Below are 17,550 nucleotides of genomic sequence, written 5' to 3'. Positions count from 1 at the left end.
ATGTCTTAGAATCTTTTTGAAATTCACTCATATATGTGAGAAGAAATCAATCATCACGTCTCCTGTATGATTTTCAGAAACTAAATGCAGATGGAAAATAGACATACATGACAGACACAAAGTAAATTTTCCAAGAGATAATATAGGAGATTATCTTCATGAACTTGGAGTAGACACACATTTTTCTGTGTAGGTCAGGAAACCATAAAAAAAAAGATCAAGGGAATATTAAGACCTTAATTTTATTAAAAAACATCATTAAAAATGAATGGGTATTGCACAGACTAAGAGATTATTTTTGCCTTGTGTATTTTTGTCAGTGATTTAATATGCAAAATATCGGAACTAAACACCATTTGGCAGACTGTAACTAATAAAATAATAGGCAAAAGACTTAAATAAACATTATAAAATAGAATTTTCAAATGGCAAATCAGCATTTGAACATGGTTAACCTTACTTACACAGAAAAAGACAAATTAAAATGAAATACAATCATAATACAACCTTTGCAATGTTAAATCAAAAAGAGAGAATATCTAGTTTTAGTGGTGATTCAGATTAATTGAGTTCCTCAGATTCAGCAGATGAGAGTGCAAAGAATTAAAAAGTGCTGTTAGAATTTTTGATGGCATTTACTGGTGATAGCAACTGGTAGTATCTAATGAGGCAAAATATAAAATTTGCTCAAACCATTTTGAAATACATACAGTTTTTTTTTTTCTTTCTTTTTTTAAATGGAGTTTTCTATCTTTCAGGGTGTGTCCACCTGATGATTGAAATAATGATCAGCCAACTGATTAATTCAGCTAGAGATTTGAAACAATATTGGGTCCTCAAAAAGGAATTAATTAATAATATTATTGAATTCAGAATATCTTAGATTGAAAGGGAATCAAGACAGATTAGTTAGTACTTTCTGAGCACCTACGGTGGCACTTACCATCAAGGCTGACATACTACAAAATGGAATATCGGATGCAGAGCATTCAGTAGGTGAACGTGCGTTATTGATTTGAGTGTAATTCCATTTTTGCCCTCTCTAGTGTTCAGTAGTTTCTTGGGAATATTGTTTAAGCAGAGTGGCAGACATTATCCAAAAAATGAAGACGAGGAAAAGTAGTAGTTTAGAAGCAAAACACACACACACATGAAACACTGTGGAGGACAGTTTTATTGAGGATGTTCTTCTAATATAGTAAAATATGTTACTGGTTTTAGATGAAAAAGTATTTTAAAAGATTAAATCTTTTTTGCATATTTTATATAATAAAGAATATAAATACACACATATAAATACATATATATATGTCATATATATACATGTCATAAGAACATATGAAATATTTAAAATAAAATTGTGTTGATTAAAGTTACGAACTTTAGATACCCATTTATTGACTTAACGATCAATTGGTAATTGGATGTGGTGACATTATGCATGCAAAGGAGCATTAGAACATTTAAGATATTTTTTAAATATTTATTTTATTTATTTGAAAGGCAGAGTTACACAGAGAGAAAGGCAGAGAGAAAGAGAGATATCTTCCATATGCTATTTCAATCCCCAAATGGAGACAAAAGCTAGGGTTGGGCCAGACTGAGATTCTTCAGGTGGTCCACGTGAGTGACAGGGCCCCAAGTACATGGGCCATCATCTGCTGCATTCACAGGCACAGTAGCAAGGAGCTAGATCTAAAGGGGAGCAGCTGGGACATAAATTGGCATCCATATGGGATGTGATCATCTCAGGCAGCATCTTTCGCTGCTATGCCACAATTCTGGCCCCTAAACATTTAAGATTTTAAAACTTTTCTGTTTGTATGTTGTACATTTTTCAAAAGTATAGCTCTCTTATTAAAAACCATGTAGAATCACAAGCACATGCACATAAACACATAATATTTTATATTATCAAATGTCTAGGTGGTATTAAATGCTGTATTGAACAAAGTATAAATAACATAAAAGGAGACTTCATGGAAAAGAGAATTAAAAGTTTATTTGAACAAAATGTTTTGAAATTCATTCAGTTTTTCCTTATATTCATTTTCTATAAACTTGTTGAAAATTCATTTGAATGCTAACCTCTATTTTTTTTTAACTCATCTACTCAGCGATTAAAAAGTTAAGAAACAAATAAAGGAACCAGCTGTAGCATAGTAGGCTAAGTCTCTACCTGTGGTGCTAGCATCCCATATGGGTACTGGTTCCTGCTCCAGCTGCTCCTCTTCTGATCGAGGTCTCTGCTAGTGGCCTGGAAAATCAGTGGAAGATGGCCCAAGTGCTTGGGCCCCTGTACCCACTGAAGAGACCCAGAAGAAGCTACTGGCTCCTGGCTTCAGATCACTGCCCCTTGCAGCCATTTGGGGAGTGAACCAGCAGATGGAAGACCTTTTTTCTGTCTCTCCCTTTCTCAGTCTGTAACTCTACCTTTCAAATAAATATAAATTTTGAAATTAAGACAAGCATTATGAGTGAGATAGATATCAACCCTAAAAGAAAATAATGGAGGGTAGACAGAGATGTAGGAAACGGAGGGTGGATGGTGGTACTGAACCTACTCTAGAGTTTATGGTGTTGAAGCTAAAGTTTTATTAGAAGTGAAAGAGCTAACTTTGCTAAGTAGAAGAGGAGGTCTGCCACCCACACTATGGCATGTGCATTCAATGGTGATGACTAATGACATTGTTCATTAGATGTGACTAAAACATCTGACAGAAACCAGATAGACCAAGACTTCATGTTTTGTTGTTGGTGGTGGTGGTAGTGGTTTTCATTTGTTTTTGTAAACGGTAAAGTGTTTATCATGCATAAGTCACTGGTCAGGTTTAAGCAGGTGACAGTATAATCCAATTTATGATTTATAGCCCCTTCTGTTGTTATATCAAGATTTACTTTCAGGAGAAGGAAGAACAAGGTGCTAAAAGCCCTCTTGGGGGCCAGCGCTATGGCATAGGCAGTAAAGGTGCCACCCGCAGTGCTGGCATCCCATGTGGGCTCCAGTTTTATCCTGGCTGCTCAATTTCTAATCCAACTTTCTGCTATGGCCTGGGAAAGCAGTAGAGGATGGCCCAAATCCTTGGGCCCCTGCACCCAGATAAAGCTTCTGGCTCCTGGCTTTAGATCAGCCCAGCTTGGACCATTGTGGTAATTAGGGGAGTGAATCAGCAGATGGAAGACCTCTCTCTCTCTCTCTCTCTACATCTTTCTCTCTGTAACTCTGCCTTTTAAATAAATAAATAAATAAATAAATAAATCCTTTTTAAAGTCTTTGGATCTCTCCATGTAAGAAATAATGAAATTGCAAACAAGCATGGCAGAAAAAATACTTTTAATGCAAACTTGATAGTATTTGCTGATGCATTTGATCTAGATAGATGATAGTTGGGCAAGGTAGAATGGAAAGTAATTAAGACTGATTTTCAAAATATAAAGGACCATTTGAGTACTAGTTATACCATTAATTCACATATTACAACACGATAAGGACAGAGATCCTACATGGGCAGTAAGTGCACAGTGACTCCTGCTATTGATTTAACAATTGACATTCTTATTTATGACATCAGTAATCACCCGAGGCTCTTGTCATGAGCTGCCAAGGCTATGGAAGCCTCTTGAGTTCGCCAACTCTGATCTTATTTATTTTTTTATTTTTTATTTGTTTTTTTATTTTTTTTCCTTTTTACAGACAGAGTGGACAGTGAGAGAGAGACAGACAGAAAGGTCTTCCTTTGCCGTTGGTTTACCCTCCAATGGCCGCCGCGGGCGGCGCACTGCGGCCAGCGCACCGCACTGATCCGATGGCAGGAGCCAGGTGCTTTTCCTGGTCTCCCATGGGGTGCAGGGCCCAAGCACTTGGGCCATCCTCCACTGCACTCCCGGGCCACAGCAGAGAGCTGGCCTGGAAGAGGGGCAACAGGGACAGACTCCAGCGCCCCGACCGGGACTAGAACCTGGTGTGCAGGCGTCGCAAGGCAGAGGATTAGCCTGTTGAGCCACGGCACTGACCTGTATTAATTAATTTTTAAAATCAGTTATGAACAAATACGAGGAGGGAAAAAACACTTAGTAGGTGTTTCGCCCATGCACCAAACCTGGGCCCTCATATTTGTGGGGAAAAGCTACAGAGGCAAGCATTTCCCCCATCCCTTGTATTAAAGAGTTTGTTTTCGTCATTCCAACTTAAGGAAGAGAGAGGACTTTCACTTTTGATAGAGTCCAGTGATATGTTCCAACATGATTCTTTCTTATGGCAGTGATTGTGAAAGCAAATCTTGATCTTTAATAAAGCAGAGTAAAAATAAATCTTCATTGAGTAAAGCCAATGAAACTTTAGAACTGTTACCACAGTGTAATCCAAATCACCTTGATTGAATTAGAAAGTTAGAGTAGAAGTTGAGCAGCTGAATTAAATCTCAGGAAAAATAGAGGAAATGTGGTAGAATAAAATTTAAATTTTCAACCTGTCCTTGAGTCTTAGGCAGAAGAGGATTGTTTGTGTTAAGACACTATAGGAGGGGCCAGCGCTGTGGCATAGCAGGTAAAGCTACCGCCTGCAGTGCTGGCATCCATACGGGCACCGATTCGAGTCCCGGCTGCTCTACTTCGAATATAGCTCTCTGCTATGGCCCAGGAAAGCAGTAGGAGGTAGACCAAGTCCTTGGGCCCCTGTACCCACATACAAGACCCGGAAGAAACTCCTGGCTCCTGGCTTTAGATCAGCCCAGCTCTAGCCATTGTGGCCATTTGGGGAGTAAACCAGTAGATGGAAGACCTCTCTCTCTCTCTCTCTCTCTCTTACTCTGCCTCTCTGTAACTCTGCCTTTTAAATAAATAATAAATAAATCTTTTTTTTTTTTAAAAAGACATTGTAGGAAATGTCATCATCCTATAGGCTAGGCATCCCTGCATATTGGAGCTAGGTTTTAACTTTGCCAATTTTTATTTGTTTCTAATACCACAATGAACTCGTATCTCAATTTTTTATATTTTAAACATGTTTCATGAAGGGCTGGTGCTGTGGCATGATGAGTTAAACTGCTGCCTGCAATGCGGTGATCTCATATCAGAACCTGGTTTTGAATCACAGCTGTTCTGCTTCCTTCCTATCCAACTCTGTATTATGTGCCCCAGGAAGCAGCAGAAGATATATCTGGGCTCCCGCCACCCAAGTGGAGACCTGGAAGGGGTTCTGGGCTCCTGGCTTTGGCCTGGACTAGCCCTGGCCATGAGGCCATTTGAAGAATGAATCAGCAAAAGAAGACCTCTCTCTCTCTCTCTCTCTCTCTGTTTCTGTCACTTGGTCTGTCAAAGAAATAAAATAAATCTTAAGTAAATACACACATGTTTGCAAAAACCAGAAAACCTGGAGTCTAGGATTTGAGCCATAAAATTAGCAAACAGATTGTGCCTTTACAATTTTTCAGAATGCATGCTATTTCGGAAGGGAAATTTTTAACATTTATTAATGATTTGGATGAAATTATAAAGTATATGGGGAATAAGGAAAAGAAGTTAAAAAACACATAGATTATATTCTTAACATTTTAAGATTACATAATATATCATTAGTTTTCTGTGTTTCTGTGTTGCCTATGACATTTTATTTTAGGAACCTCATTCTGTTTTTACCAAATATTCTTTTTAAAAACAGCTTAAACTTTACAATAAATTACTCCCACCAAGCGATTTCAAGACCCTAACCTTTGTCGTTGGAATATATTCCTGTTTATAGTAATGAGAAATGATTATGAGTCTTTTTCAGTGAATTTCAGAAATGTCTTTCAAAAGGTCTCATTCTCTGCCTTTTTGATGTCAGTCTTTATTGACTTTTATTATTAAGAAATAAGACAATATATATTCCAGAGTTCTGGTTACAGAAAACAACATACTAGCTAAAAGTAATACAGCATTATTAAATTAAATCAAACAAGAAAATAAAGCTCTAAAATTCAGGTTATCACTTTTCCTTACTTCAGCTTTCTTGTGGGAATTTATTGAAGCCTTTTAAATTTCATCAAAACAGGCTCCCATTACAGTTAAAAATAGTGTGAGGTAGAAGAGGTTTTGCTATGTTTAAGTTCCATTAGTGTATTGTGGGTTTTCACTTCCTAAGCGGACCTTTTAACTTCCGAAGGGAGGCCTTGTAGGGCTAAGTTTATTTGCTCTCAGCAAAAATATGGTTTCAATGACTAAGAAAAAAATAATTTCAACAGTAATTTTTAAATCATGTGCTTATGAAGTTTGTCTCTATCGTGACCTTATAGCTTAAATACATTTTAAAACTAAGTCATATGCTATGTTTTAAGATTATGTGTTATATTTTAAGATTTCACTAAAAAGGAATACAGTTAAACTGAGCATTCAATTCTTTCAATATTTTTCCTGCATTTCACAGATAGGAGAAAGTGTTATACAATACGAACACAAATAATTTATGCTAACAGTGTGATGAAAAGAAAAAAAATATTGTGAGTCACTTCAAGTCTAATTATATAATTCTTTATTAAATTTTGCTGCTAGATTATAACATAGGATTATTAAATTCTAGAGCCTCATACAGAAAAAGTTTATTTGGCCTACTTAGGGTCATTGATGAATACACACAAGATAAATTCGTGATTATATGACATAGAATCCATAAAATAATACTGATCTGTATATGAGAATTGATCATTCCTAATAAAAATGTGTAATCAATACTTTTCTGAGGGATTATCTTAATCAAATTCACTAATCTGACTCTTAAATTTCTGATTAAATGTGACCTATTGATTGATTACTAAAAAGTTTCTCTTCTCTTTATGAAAACTCACTAAAAATCCATTCAAACTACATGCAATCCCATGAGATTAACGATGAGAATAACAGCAAAGAGACAGGTGTGGGTCCTCTCTTAACTGATTTATGACAAAGTACTACAGGGGGCGCGACTGACACGAAAATGAGTTGTTGCCACAGTTCCTGGGAGGTTATTGAAGGAAAGCCTGGGTAAAAATGGAGAGATGAAAACGTGATTGTCTCCATACTTCCAAGTGACTGCCTTACAGTCAATATACCCTTCGTCCTTAAAGTTTTTGTTTTCCACAAAAGCTCAGTATTTGAACTACAGGCTCAAAAGAGGGTACGGTCAGACTCGGGGTTATAAACGGGACTGAGTGATGAGTAGCACCCAGTACAGTTTCTCTCGGGTCTCTGAGAACGCACTCAGCAATCTGGTGTGCATCTGCACAGCAGGGAATTACAGCTCCCCACTGAAGACGGAATCATTGCCGCTCGTGCTCAGTCGTGGCGTACAGGCAGCTGATCCCGGACAGGCAGAGCTTCCATTCAGCTGCAAGAGTTTCACTTTTGCATGTTATGGCACAGTGAAAGCATACCGTGCTTTGGAGGAGGGCCAAGACAGGAAAGAGAGTGACCAAAACCAACCAAGCAGAAAAGGAAGACAAGACACAAAGTAGAAAATAAAACACAAGACTAATCATCATATAAAGATTTTAGAACGTATTACATAATTTTTAAAGGGCTCGAATAATAGAGAAAAAAGTAAAGAGCAGTTTAATGAAGCACAAAACTTAATAAGTGGATTCGATAATAAAATTGATAGCATCTTTCATTATGGCATCTGGTTAGCACATCCTGCAAAGCAGGATTCAAAGGAAGAGAGGCGTAAGAGGAAATACTGATTCAATTCAGTTCTCTTCGGAGAACCAGCAACTAATATTTTGCTATTTTTGTCAAAAATGTACCTGATAGATACTTGATACTTGATCCTAGGTACTTGATCCTTTAACATTTGAATAAGAAATGTCAGATTCCCTGGTATTTATTTATTAGAATTTGCATCAATACACATTTATTAAATGAGTTGTTTCGTTTTTACACTTATCACATGTTATAACAAGGTTTGAATTTTTTTTAACGTTAAAAGATATTTTCTGGAGCGTGATGCTAGCATCCCATAGCGGAGTCTGGTCCCAGCTGCTTTGCTTGCCATCCAGTCTCAGCTGTTCTGCTCCCTATTCAACTCCGTGCTAATGCACCTGGGAAAGCAGCAGCAGATGGCCCAAGTGCTGGTGCCGCTGCATCAACTGAGAGACCCAGATGTAGTTCCTGACTCCTGGCTTTGGCCTGTCCCAGACCCGGCTATTGGGACCATTTGGAAAATAAAAAGCAGGTGGAAGATCTTTCTCAATCTCTTTTTCTTTCATTCTCTTTTTCTTTCTCTTCTTTTTTCTCTCTCTCTCTGCCTTCCTGCCTTCTCTCTCTCACTCCCTTTCTGTGACACTCTGCCTTTCAAATAAATAAATATTAAAAAATTCCCCATATTCTGGAAGATCTTGCTCAGCAGTGCACTGGTTACAATGACCCAAAATACCAGCAGCAAAAACACCTGTGCATTCATAACTTTATAAAGTTAAATTATAATATCATGGCTCTTGCTTTATTTTGGAAAGATCTTTAAGCATTGCAATATGCTATACATTTTTGTGGTTTATCATCAGTAACATATATTTCTCATTGATGATTTAATTTGAGTTAATTAAATTTATGAGAGCTTCATGCATTCTTATTTGATGTATCTATTAACCCTCTAAAGAGACAATACAAGGATTTGCTTATTTATTCTGTGGAGGTTTTTGTTTTTGTTTTTGTTTTTTTTGTTTTTTTTGGCAGCCAGAGAGACTTTATTCCGAGGCAGGTGCCGCCGCAAGCCCAACGAGGTGGAGCCCAGGGGGGCGGGGTCTGGAGACCTGCGTGGGGGCCCCGCAGAGCCTCAGCAGGGACCTGGGGTGGGGGGCGGGAGGGGTCACGCTTTCCGGAAGATCAGGCACTTGTTGTTGGCCGGCATGTCCACCATCTTCTCCAGGAGAGACCGCTGGCCTGGCCCAGGTCCTCCAGGAGGGCCGTGTCCTGCAGCCCCCACTCCGGGTTCCTGCATCTGAGCCTCAGGTCAAAATCCACGTTGCTCTGGGGGGAGATCTTGCCGTTGACAGCGAAGGGGCCGTAGGTGATGAGCAGAGCCCGGGGCTTGAGCAGGTGGCCAGCGGCCCTGAAGAGCCCCTGGGTGCAGCGCAGGGGGCTGATGTGCGTCGGGTTGATGCAGAGCGGCAGGTCCAGGGACTGCGGCCGGATCCCGCCCCACTGCTCCCAGTCCCAGGTCACGTCCAGGTACAGTGGGGCCTTCACGTTGCGCAGTCCTTGGTCTCGCGTGGTGGCGGAGATGCTGTCCACACAGCGCTGGTCCACGTTGGACGGCTGCCACTCGGCTAGGGGAAGGCCCGCGCGATGTGGGCGGCGTGCTGGTCCCCAGCCCGAGGACACCTCCAGCACGCGGACGCCGCGCTAGGCCGGGTCTGCGTACTGGAGCAGCAAGCGCAGGATGGCTCCTTGTTTCTATAATTTATAAAGATTTTGTTTAACTTGCCTTTGTTTTCCATTTTTCTTTCTTTGACTTTCTAATATTTTTAAAATTTCATTTAATTTTTAATTAATTTCATTTTTAAATGAAGACATTTTATATTATTGGATGCCACAAATAGTGTAGCTATATCATAAACTTTTGAAAGTGTTCTCATTTTCAATAATAATCACTAACTTTAAGTACTATTTCCTAAATGAAGAATGTTTTTAAAGGAATGTCACTTAATATTCAAATAAGTATGTTATTTATATTTTATCAATCTGTAGTTATAAAACATTTTTAAAGGAGATGTTGTTGATACACTCTCTACTCAGTGAAGTTTATGATTAATTTCTCCACAACCAATTGTTTGGGGTGGGTGTTTTGTCCAGCAGTTAAGTTGCCACTTGGAGTACCATCATCCCTGGTTCCAATCTGGCCGTTTTCCACTTACAATCTAACTTCCTGCTGATGCCCACTGTGGGAGGCAGCAAATGATGGCCCAGGTACTTTAGTTCTGTAATCCACATGGGAGAAACCCATGGAGTTCCCAACCTGACAGTTGGGAGTATGTGAGGAGTGAACCAGTAGATGAAATCATGTCCTAGTCCTGTCTTTCTTTCAAATAAAATTAAAATAAATAAAAGTAAGTGATGTTTTAAAAATAAGAACTATCTTTCCTATTTAGCCTTATTAAGTGTACTGTACATATATGATGAATCTTCATTTGGTTTATGGCAGTGAGATTAAGCCAAAACAAAGATTATTTTTCTTTTAATTTTGTATGTAATCTACATTTTTATGCAAGGAGAAGACTTTATATAAAAATTTATTTTGATTTATTAGTGTATGTTACTGTATTTCTAAGAATTACTAATATAAATATGCACGAAAAGTCCTGCAGTTTGGTCATTTTTTAAATGAAAACAGTGTATTCTTTTTAATGCTTTTTCCTTGAAATACGCTTCATTTTTAATTGTTTATTGTTATAGCTAATCTTGAATCTTTTCGTTTGAATTTCTCTGTTGAAATCGTCTCAGTCAGTTACTTGCAATTTGTCATTGCTTAACATTGTGAAAATAATAGATATATTGATCTTGAACTCCAACAGAGGTCCATTTTTAAAATGCTTTTATTTTTAAGGAATTTAGTAATACATCAAATTCTGATAGTCACAGCAAATGCATGATACATTACTTCAACAAACCTCTTATCAATTCTCATGTTAATGTGATATCAATACAAAGGGAACAGACTCAATGTAATTAATAAATAAGCATGATTCTAATAATATGATCCTTCCCTTCCTTCCTTCCTTTCTTCTTTCCTTCCTTCCTTTCTTCTTTCCTTCCTTCCTTCCTTCCTTCCTTCCTTCCTTCCTTCCTCCCTCCTTCTTCCTTCTTCTCCCTCCCCTCCCCTCCTCTCCCTTCCTTCTTTCTTTTCTCTCTTTTTTTCTTAGGTTTTGAGATAATATTTTTAACTTACAATATAGTAAAAGGTTTAATGTTCCACTACATAAAGAATTCAACAAGTAAAAAATAAAAGAGGGGGAAAGAGGGAGGAAGGAAATATTATGTTCTTAGAATTATGTCTACAAAGCATCCGTTAAAAACTAATTAAAAATTAAAATAAATAAAAAGATCATATTTCAGTGTAAATATAGTCAATGTTTATAAACAATAATCTAAAAGGATCATATTATTCATATTCAGCAAACTTTATTATAGATCATTAAAGGCGTAGTAACATATTACCCTTAAACATTATTTTGGCAAATATATAAAATTAAATTTGACAGAATTATATTTGCAGTAATACTAATAAACACAGTCAACCCTCGTTCTGTTTTTCTGTATAGTTTTTTGATTTTTTTTTTCCGTTTTTAATTTTAGCTCCCACATATAAGGGAGAATATGCTTTATTTGTCTTCCTATATTTGGCTCATTTCACTTAGCATGATGTCCTCCAATCGCATCATTTTGATGTAAATGTTAAAGATCCATTCTTTTTTAATAGTTGAATGGTATTGCATTACGTGTGTGTGTGTGTGTGTGTCATTATTTTTATCTACTTATCTGGTATTGCACACTTTGGTTGATTCTCTTTTTTTGCTATTGTGAACAATGCTGCTATAAACCTGGTGTGAAGATATCTCTTTGATATAATGTGCTCTTGTCTTCTGAGTATATACCCAGTAGGGGATTGTTGGGTGATACAGTAAGTCTACTTCTAGTTTTTAAGAAGCCTCAATACTGTTCTCCATAGTGGCTGCACTTATACTCCCACCAACAGTGCATAGGGATCCCCTTTTTCTATATCCTTGCCAGCATTTGCTACTGTCTGTATTTTGTATAATAGCCATTCTGACAGGGGTGAAGTGGTTTCTCATTATGGTTTTGATTTGCATTTTTCTGGTGGCTAGTGATGTTCAGCATGTCTCATACATCTGTTGATCATTTGTCTTTCTTCTTTGCTTTGTCATTTTGTTTTATTTCTATGTCTCATATTTTAGTATTTTTTATATTGTGGATTATAGTTTCTTTCTGTCCTTTCCTTTTGTTAATTTCTAGAAAAAAATTGAGAATTATACATAATGTGTTAAATGTGGTTCATGGTCATCTTATGACTGTGCTAATTGCTAAATTCTATATGCTAATTTGATATTTTTCCTTTTGAGAATGAAGAAAGATCTGGTGTTGTTGACAGCTGAGACTGCTTTGAGCATAAGTAAACAGAAATCTGATTGCAAATACCCACAGAAATAGGATTTTGTCTTTCCTACAAATGAACAAATCCAGAAGCAGCTCATCACCACAGTTAAGAGATGTGCAGAAGATTTTCCAAGAGTAATATCTGTATAAAAGCTGGTACTTGCTTTTTTAAAATTTATTTTTCATCAAAGAAATAATTTATTTAATGAGTACAAATTTCACAAGTACAACTTAAGGAATATAGTGATTTTTTCCCATCCTACTGTCTCCTACCCCCACTGCCACCCCACCTCCTTCTTCCTCTCCCATTCCCGGTCCCATTCTCCACAGTCAAGACAAGGGCTGTCCAAGTCATTGCTTCTCAAAGTGTCAATTTCACTTGTACAGATTTTCATTTAAGTGCTTTATTAGTTATCACAGATCAGGGAGAACATATGGTATTCGGACCTTTGGGACTGGTTATTTCACTAAGTATGATGTTTGTATTTTCATCTATTTTGTTGCAAATGACTGGATTTCATTTTTATTACTGTGTAGTATTCTATAGAGTACATATCCCATAATATCTTTATCCAATTCAGTTTATGGGCATTCAGGTTGATTCCATGCCTTAACTATTGTGAATTGAACTGCATTAAACATGGAGGTGCAGATAAATCTTTTGTTCGCTGGTTTCATTCCCTTTTGGTAAATTCCCAGGAGTGGGATGGCTGGGTCATATTCATATTTCTGAGGTATCTCCAAACTGATTTCCATAGTGGCTTTACCAGTTTAAATTCCCACCAACAGTGGATTAAGGTACCTTTTTCCTCACATCCTCTCCAGCATTTGTTGTTTGTTGATTTCTATATGAAATCCATTCAAACTGGGTTGAGGTGGTTTTCAATTGCATTTCCCTGATGGCTAGTGATCCAGAGCATGTTTTTCATGTACCTATTGGCCATTTGGATTTCCTCTTTTGAAAAATGTCTATTTAAGCCCTTGGCTGGTTTCTTAACTGGGTTTTTCATTTTGTTGTTGTGGAATTTCTTTATCTCTTTATATATTCTGGTTATTAATCCTTTATCAGTTGCATTGTTTGCAAATAATTTCTCCCATTTTGTTGGTAGCCTCTTCACTTACCTGAGTGTTTCTTTTGCAGTACAGAGGCTTCTCAATTTGAAGTAATCTCATTTTGTTACTGGTGAATGGCAGGGTTCTTGTCTTCACGAAAGAAAGAATTCAGGCGTGAGACAGAGAGTAGTGGAAAGTAAAACAGCAAAGTTTATTAGAGAAGGGACATCTGTAAGAACGGATGGGCACTTCTCCAGACAGGACCTGAGAGAGAGTGCCCAGTCGCTCAGACTGGGGGAAGAGTGAGGTTACCTGGTTGAGTGTACACCTGACCAGGCCAGGTGGGTGGCTCATCATAGAGGCAGAGTGCTGAGTGCACAGTCTGGTTGAGGCCAGGGGTTTTTAAGGGGATGGGCCTTGCCTTGCCACCTTGGCTCTTCCTGGACAAATGACTTTTTGGATATAAATAGAAAAACTCCTATCTGAGTTTTCCCCCTGAAGTTATCAGACAGGAGGAAGGATGGGCGGGACCCCCTGGAAGATTGGTAGGATGTTTGAAGTGCACATACTGGGCTGCACCTGGAAGGTTATCAGGCAGAAAGGGTGGGAATCCCCACATGGCAGGTTATCAGGGAGCAGGGCAGGATGCAAATACTGGGCTGCCCCTGGAAGATTATTGGGATGACTTTGAGATGCATATGTTGGACCTAAATGTTGGACTCGTAGAATGGCAGATGTCCTAAACAGCACTCTGGCCTCAGAATCAGCCCTTAAGGCATTCAGATCTGGCTGAAGAGCCCATGACAGTATTTTAGGCATGGAAAGCCAAGACACTCTGGGAAAAAAAAAAAAAAAAACTAAATGAAAGATCTGTGTGAGTGAGATCCCAATAGAAAGAATGGGGCCATTAAAGAAGGAGGTACTTTTCTTTGAAGGGAGGAGAGAACTTCCACTTTGACTTTGACCTTGTCTAAATAAGATCAGAGTCGGCGAACTCAAAAGACTTCCACAACCTTGGAAATTCATGACAAGAGCCTAGGGAGATTTCTGACACCATAAACAAGAGTGTCAAATTGTTAAGTCAACAACAGGAGTCACTGTGTATTTACTCCTCATGTGGGATCTCTGTCCTTAGTGTGTTGTCCAATGTGAATTAATGCTATAACTAGTACTCAAACAGTATTTTACACTTTATGTTCTGTGTGGGTGCAAACTGATGAAATCTTTACTTAATGTATACTACATCGATCTTCTATATATGAAGACAATTGAAAATGAATCTTGATGTGAATGGAATGGGAGAGGGAGGGGGAGATGGGAGGAGTACGAGTGGGAGGGAAGTTATGGGGGGTGGGGAAAGCCATTGTAATCCATAAACTGTACTTTGGACATTTATATTTACTAAATAAAAGAAAAAAAAGAAAAAAGAAAGGCAGAGATACAGAGAGAGGCAGATAGAGACCTCTCATTCACTGATTCAGTCCCCAAATGCCCATGATAGCCAGGGTTATTCAAGGCAGAATGCAAAAACCAAGAAAGCAGTCTAAGGCTCCTGTGTGAGTGGCAGAGACCTAAATTCTTTAACCATTACCTGATGCCTCCCAGGGTGCACAATAGAAGGAAGCTGGAATCCAGAGCAGAGTTTGATATGAAGCCAGACACTCCCATACTTGACACAGATATTCTATGCACCATCTTATCCATTAAGGCAAAGGCCTACCCTGATTTGAATTTTAAACTTTCATGTTTGAAAGTGTTAATGTCTTCCTGTGATTGTGTGAAATTATTGAGTCTAACATTTCTTTGAGGGTTTAGAAAAATATAAGATTTTGGTATATTCCTTTTTTTAAAAGATTTATTTTATTTATTTGAAAGACAGAGTTACAGGAAGAGGTAGAGACAGAGAGAAAGGTCTTCCATCTGCTGGTTCACTCTCCAGATGGCCGCAATGGCCAAGCTGCACCAATCCAAAGCCAGGAGCCAGGAGCTTCTTCCAGGTCTCCCAGGTGGGTGCAGGGGCCCAAGGACTTGGGACATCTTGTACTGCTTTACAGACCATATCAGAGAGCTGGATTGGAAGTGGAACAGCTGGGTCTCGAACCAGTGCCCATATGGGATGCTGGTGCTTTAGGCCAGGGCTTTAACCTGCTTCACCACAGCACTGGCCCCCTTGGTATATTCCTAAATAATAAATTTTGTTATCAGTTGGTTTTGGCTGGTGGGTAATTCTGTCTAGGTGCTTCTAGACTATTTTATGCTATGTTCTGTTTGCAAACTAAAGCAGCAAACCAACCTGTCAAATTGAATGATAGTGGTTTATTATTATCTATTTTGAGATATCTCAAGAAGTCATTGGCATTTATATGATTTTGTAAAATTTAATATCACTATTTATTAAAATTTGTACTAATTTACTATTTCTGCTCCATTAATTGTGATCACTTTAAATGTTGTCTCATCTATGATTTTTATTCATTTATTTCCTACAAATTCTATGAGTGGATTACAAGTTATCTTAGTTTTCTGATTTAATTTCTGTAGTATTAGACCAGTTATGTGTTATTTCTAAATTTGATTTGATTACTATTTGGAGTTGTTAATTTCCTGAGAATATTTTTGTCCTACATCACCTTCCCACACATTGTTAGCCACATTATTTTCAGTTCAGTAAGTTATCTTATTTTTTATCATAAGCTCTTGTTTGACACATTCCGAGAATTCTAAAAGTTACCCTTTTAAAAGTTAAAATTAACTATGGACACCGGGTTCTAGACCCGGTTGCTCCTCTTCCAGTCCAGCTCTCTGCTGTGGCCCAGGAGGGCAGTGGAGGATGGCCCAGGTGCTTGGGCTCCTGCACTCACATGGGAGACCAGGAAGAAGCACCAGGCTCCTGGCTTCAGAATGGCGCAACGTTGGCTGTAGCGGCCATTTGCGGGGTGAACCAATGGAAGGAAGACCTTTCTCTCTGTCTCCTCACTATCTGTATCTCTACCTGTCAAATAAAAAAAAAAGTTAAAATTAACCAAATGTTTGCCTCTCTTATTGTGTTGAACTCCAGTTCCCATAGTCATTCATGTGGTAGAGCTTCTTCATATGGAAATCTGCCTGCCTGGTCTAGGAGTCCACAGTTAGGATTTCAGGGTGGGCTACTGTCAAAAATGGATGATAGCAGCAAAGATAATCAGACTCTTTCTTTCTGCCTCCACTGCAGATAGAGAGAAAACAGAAACATAGGTATAAATATAAGAAATGTTTTCAAGTTACTAGTGGGTAATTATGATAAAGCATTAGGAAAGTTTCATGAATGAATGATTTTCATATTAAGAAAGTAGAATAAAGACCCATGAAATCTTGTTTATAATGTTCCTAGATGCGCTGTCTTGAATCCAGCATTGCTCACAATTTCTGTCATGGATAGTACTATTAATGACAATTAGGTTTCCAGAATTTTTTTTCTTATATATTGCTCTGTGTGATTTTTTTGCAATGAAAAGTTCCCTCATGTTAATTGAGTTCATAATTGCTTCCTGACTAGTTTTGCTCTTGGTAATATGCTAAGAAAGGACATTCCAGACCATATATCTAAAATATTTACCAACATTTGCTTGTACATCTGTAGTTTCAGGCTTTGTATCTTTAGTCCATTGGCTATGACAGTATGGTCCATCTTAACTTCTTTTTTTCCCTTTTAAATGACTCACATTGAATACAAGTCTTTATATCAGTCCCTTCCAACTCATTTATATATATATATATATATATATATATATATGTATATATACATATACATATATATATAACATCAGTAGCTATATTAATATACAGTGGTCAATATAGATTATAATCAATTTAGATTGATATACACTTCACTGATATGAAGTATTACCCTGAAGTGGTTGCATTCAAGGTTTATTGAAAGAAAGGGCATTGTATTCTTTGTGAGATTCTTTTGCTTACAAGATGCAATCCTAAAATCACAGAGCTTAAAATAAATGCTTTTCTAGATTAAACATAGGTTTTAATTGTAGTGCCATTCATACAATATCTCTAATCAGAACCCTCTCTCAGGTTTATACAAATGGGCTCTAAACATGCAGCTTTCACCTCCACTGATTTCAAGGACTCTGTCATTATCTCATTTTCCTGGGTGAGGTGATTTCTAATTACTGCACATCCTGATGTTTAATTTCATATGAAAATCTTGAAGCTAATAGATGAATAGTCCTGTTTACTTCTGAGGACAAAATAATTTGAATAGAATGACAGAAAAAACTACTGAAGAAATGACAAAGGTGAATTTCACAGAACAACAGCAAAAAAGCCATACGTATTTAGAAAAGATTTATCTGTACTTTTCCTAACTACAGAAAACAAAAG

The 17,550-nt window shown here is 37.7% G+C and overlaps 1 pseudogene; it reads right to left on the bottom strand.

Moving 5' to 3' along the window:
- Positions 1 to 8,747: 8,747 nt before the first annotated feature.
- On the bottom strand, positions 8,748 to 16,840 carry LOC133765282 (methyltransferase-like 26; annotated as a pseudogene).
- Positions 16,841 to 17,550: the final 710 nt, after the last annotated feature.

The sequence above is a fragment of the Lepus europaeus genome, chromosome 8, assembly GCF_033115175.1.
Source record: "Lepus europaeus isolate LE1 chromosome 8, mLepTim1.pri, whole genome shotgun sequence".
Classification (NCBI taxonomy): domain Eukaryota; kingdom Metazoa; phylum Chordata; class Mammalia; order Lagomorpha; family Leporidae; genus Lepus; species Lepus europaeus.
Note: the sequence above shows the minus strand (reverse complement) of the source record. Positions and strands in the feature narration are given on the sequence as shown.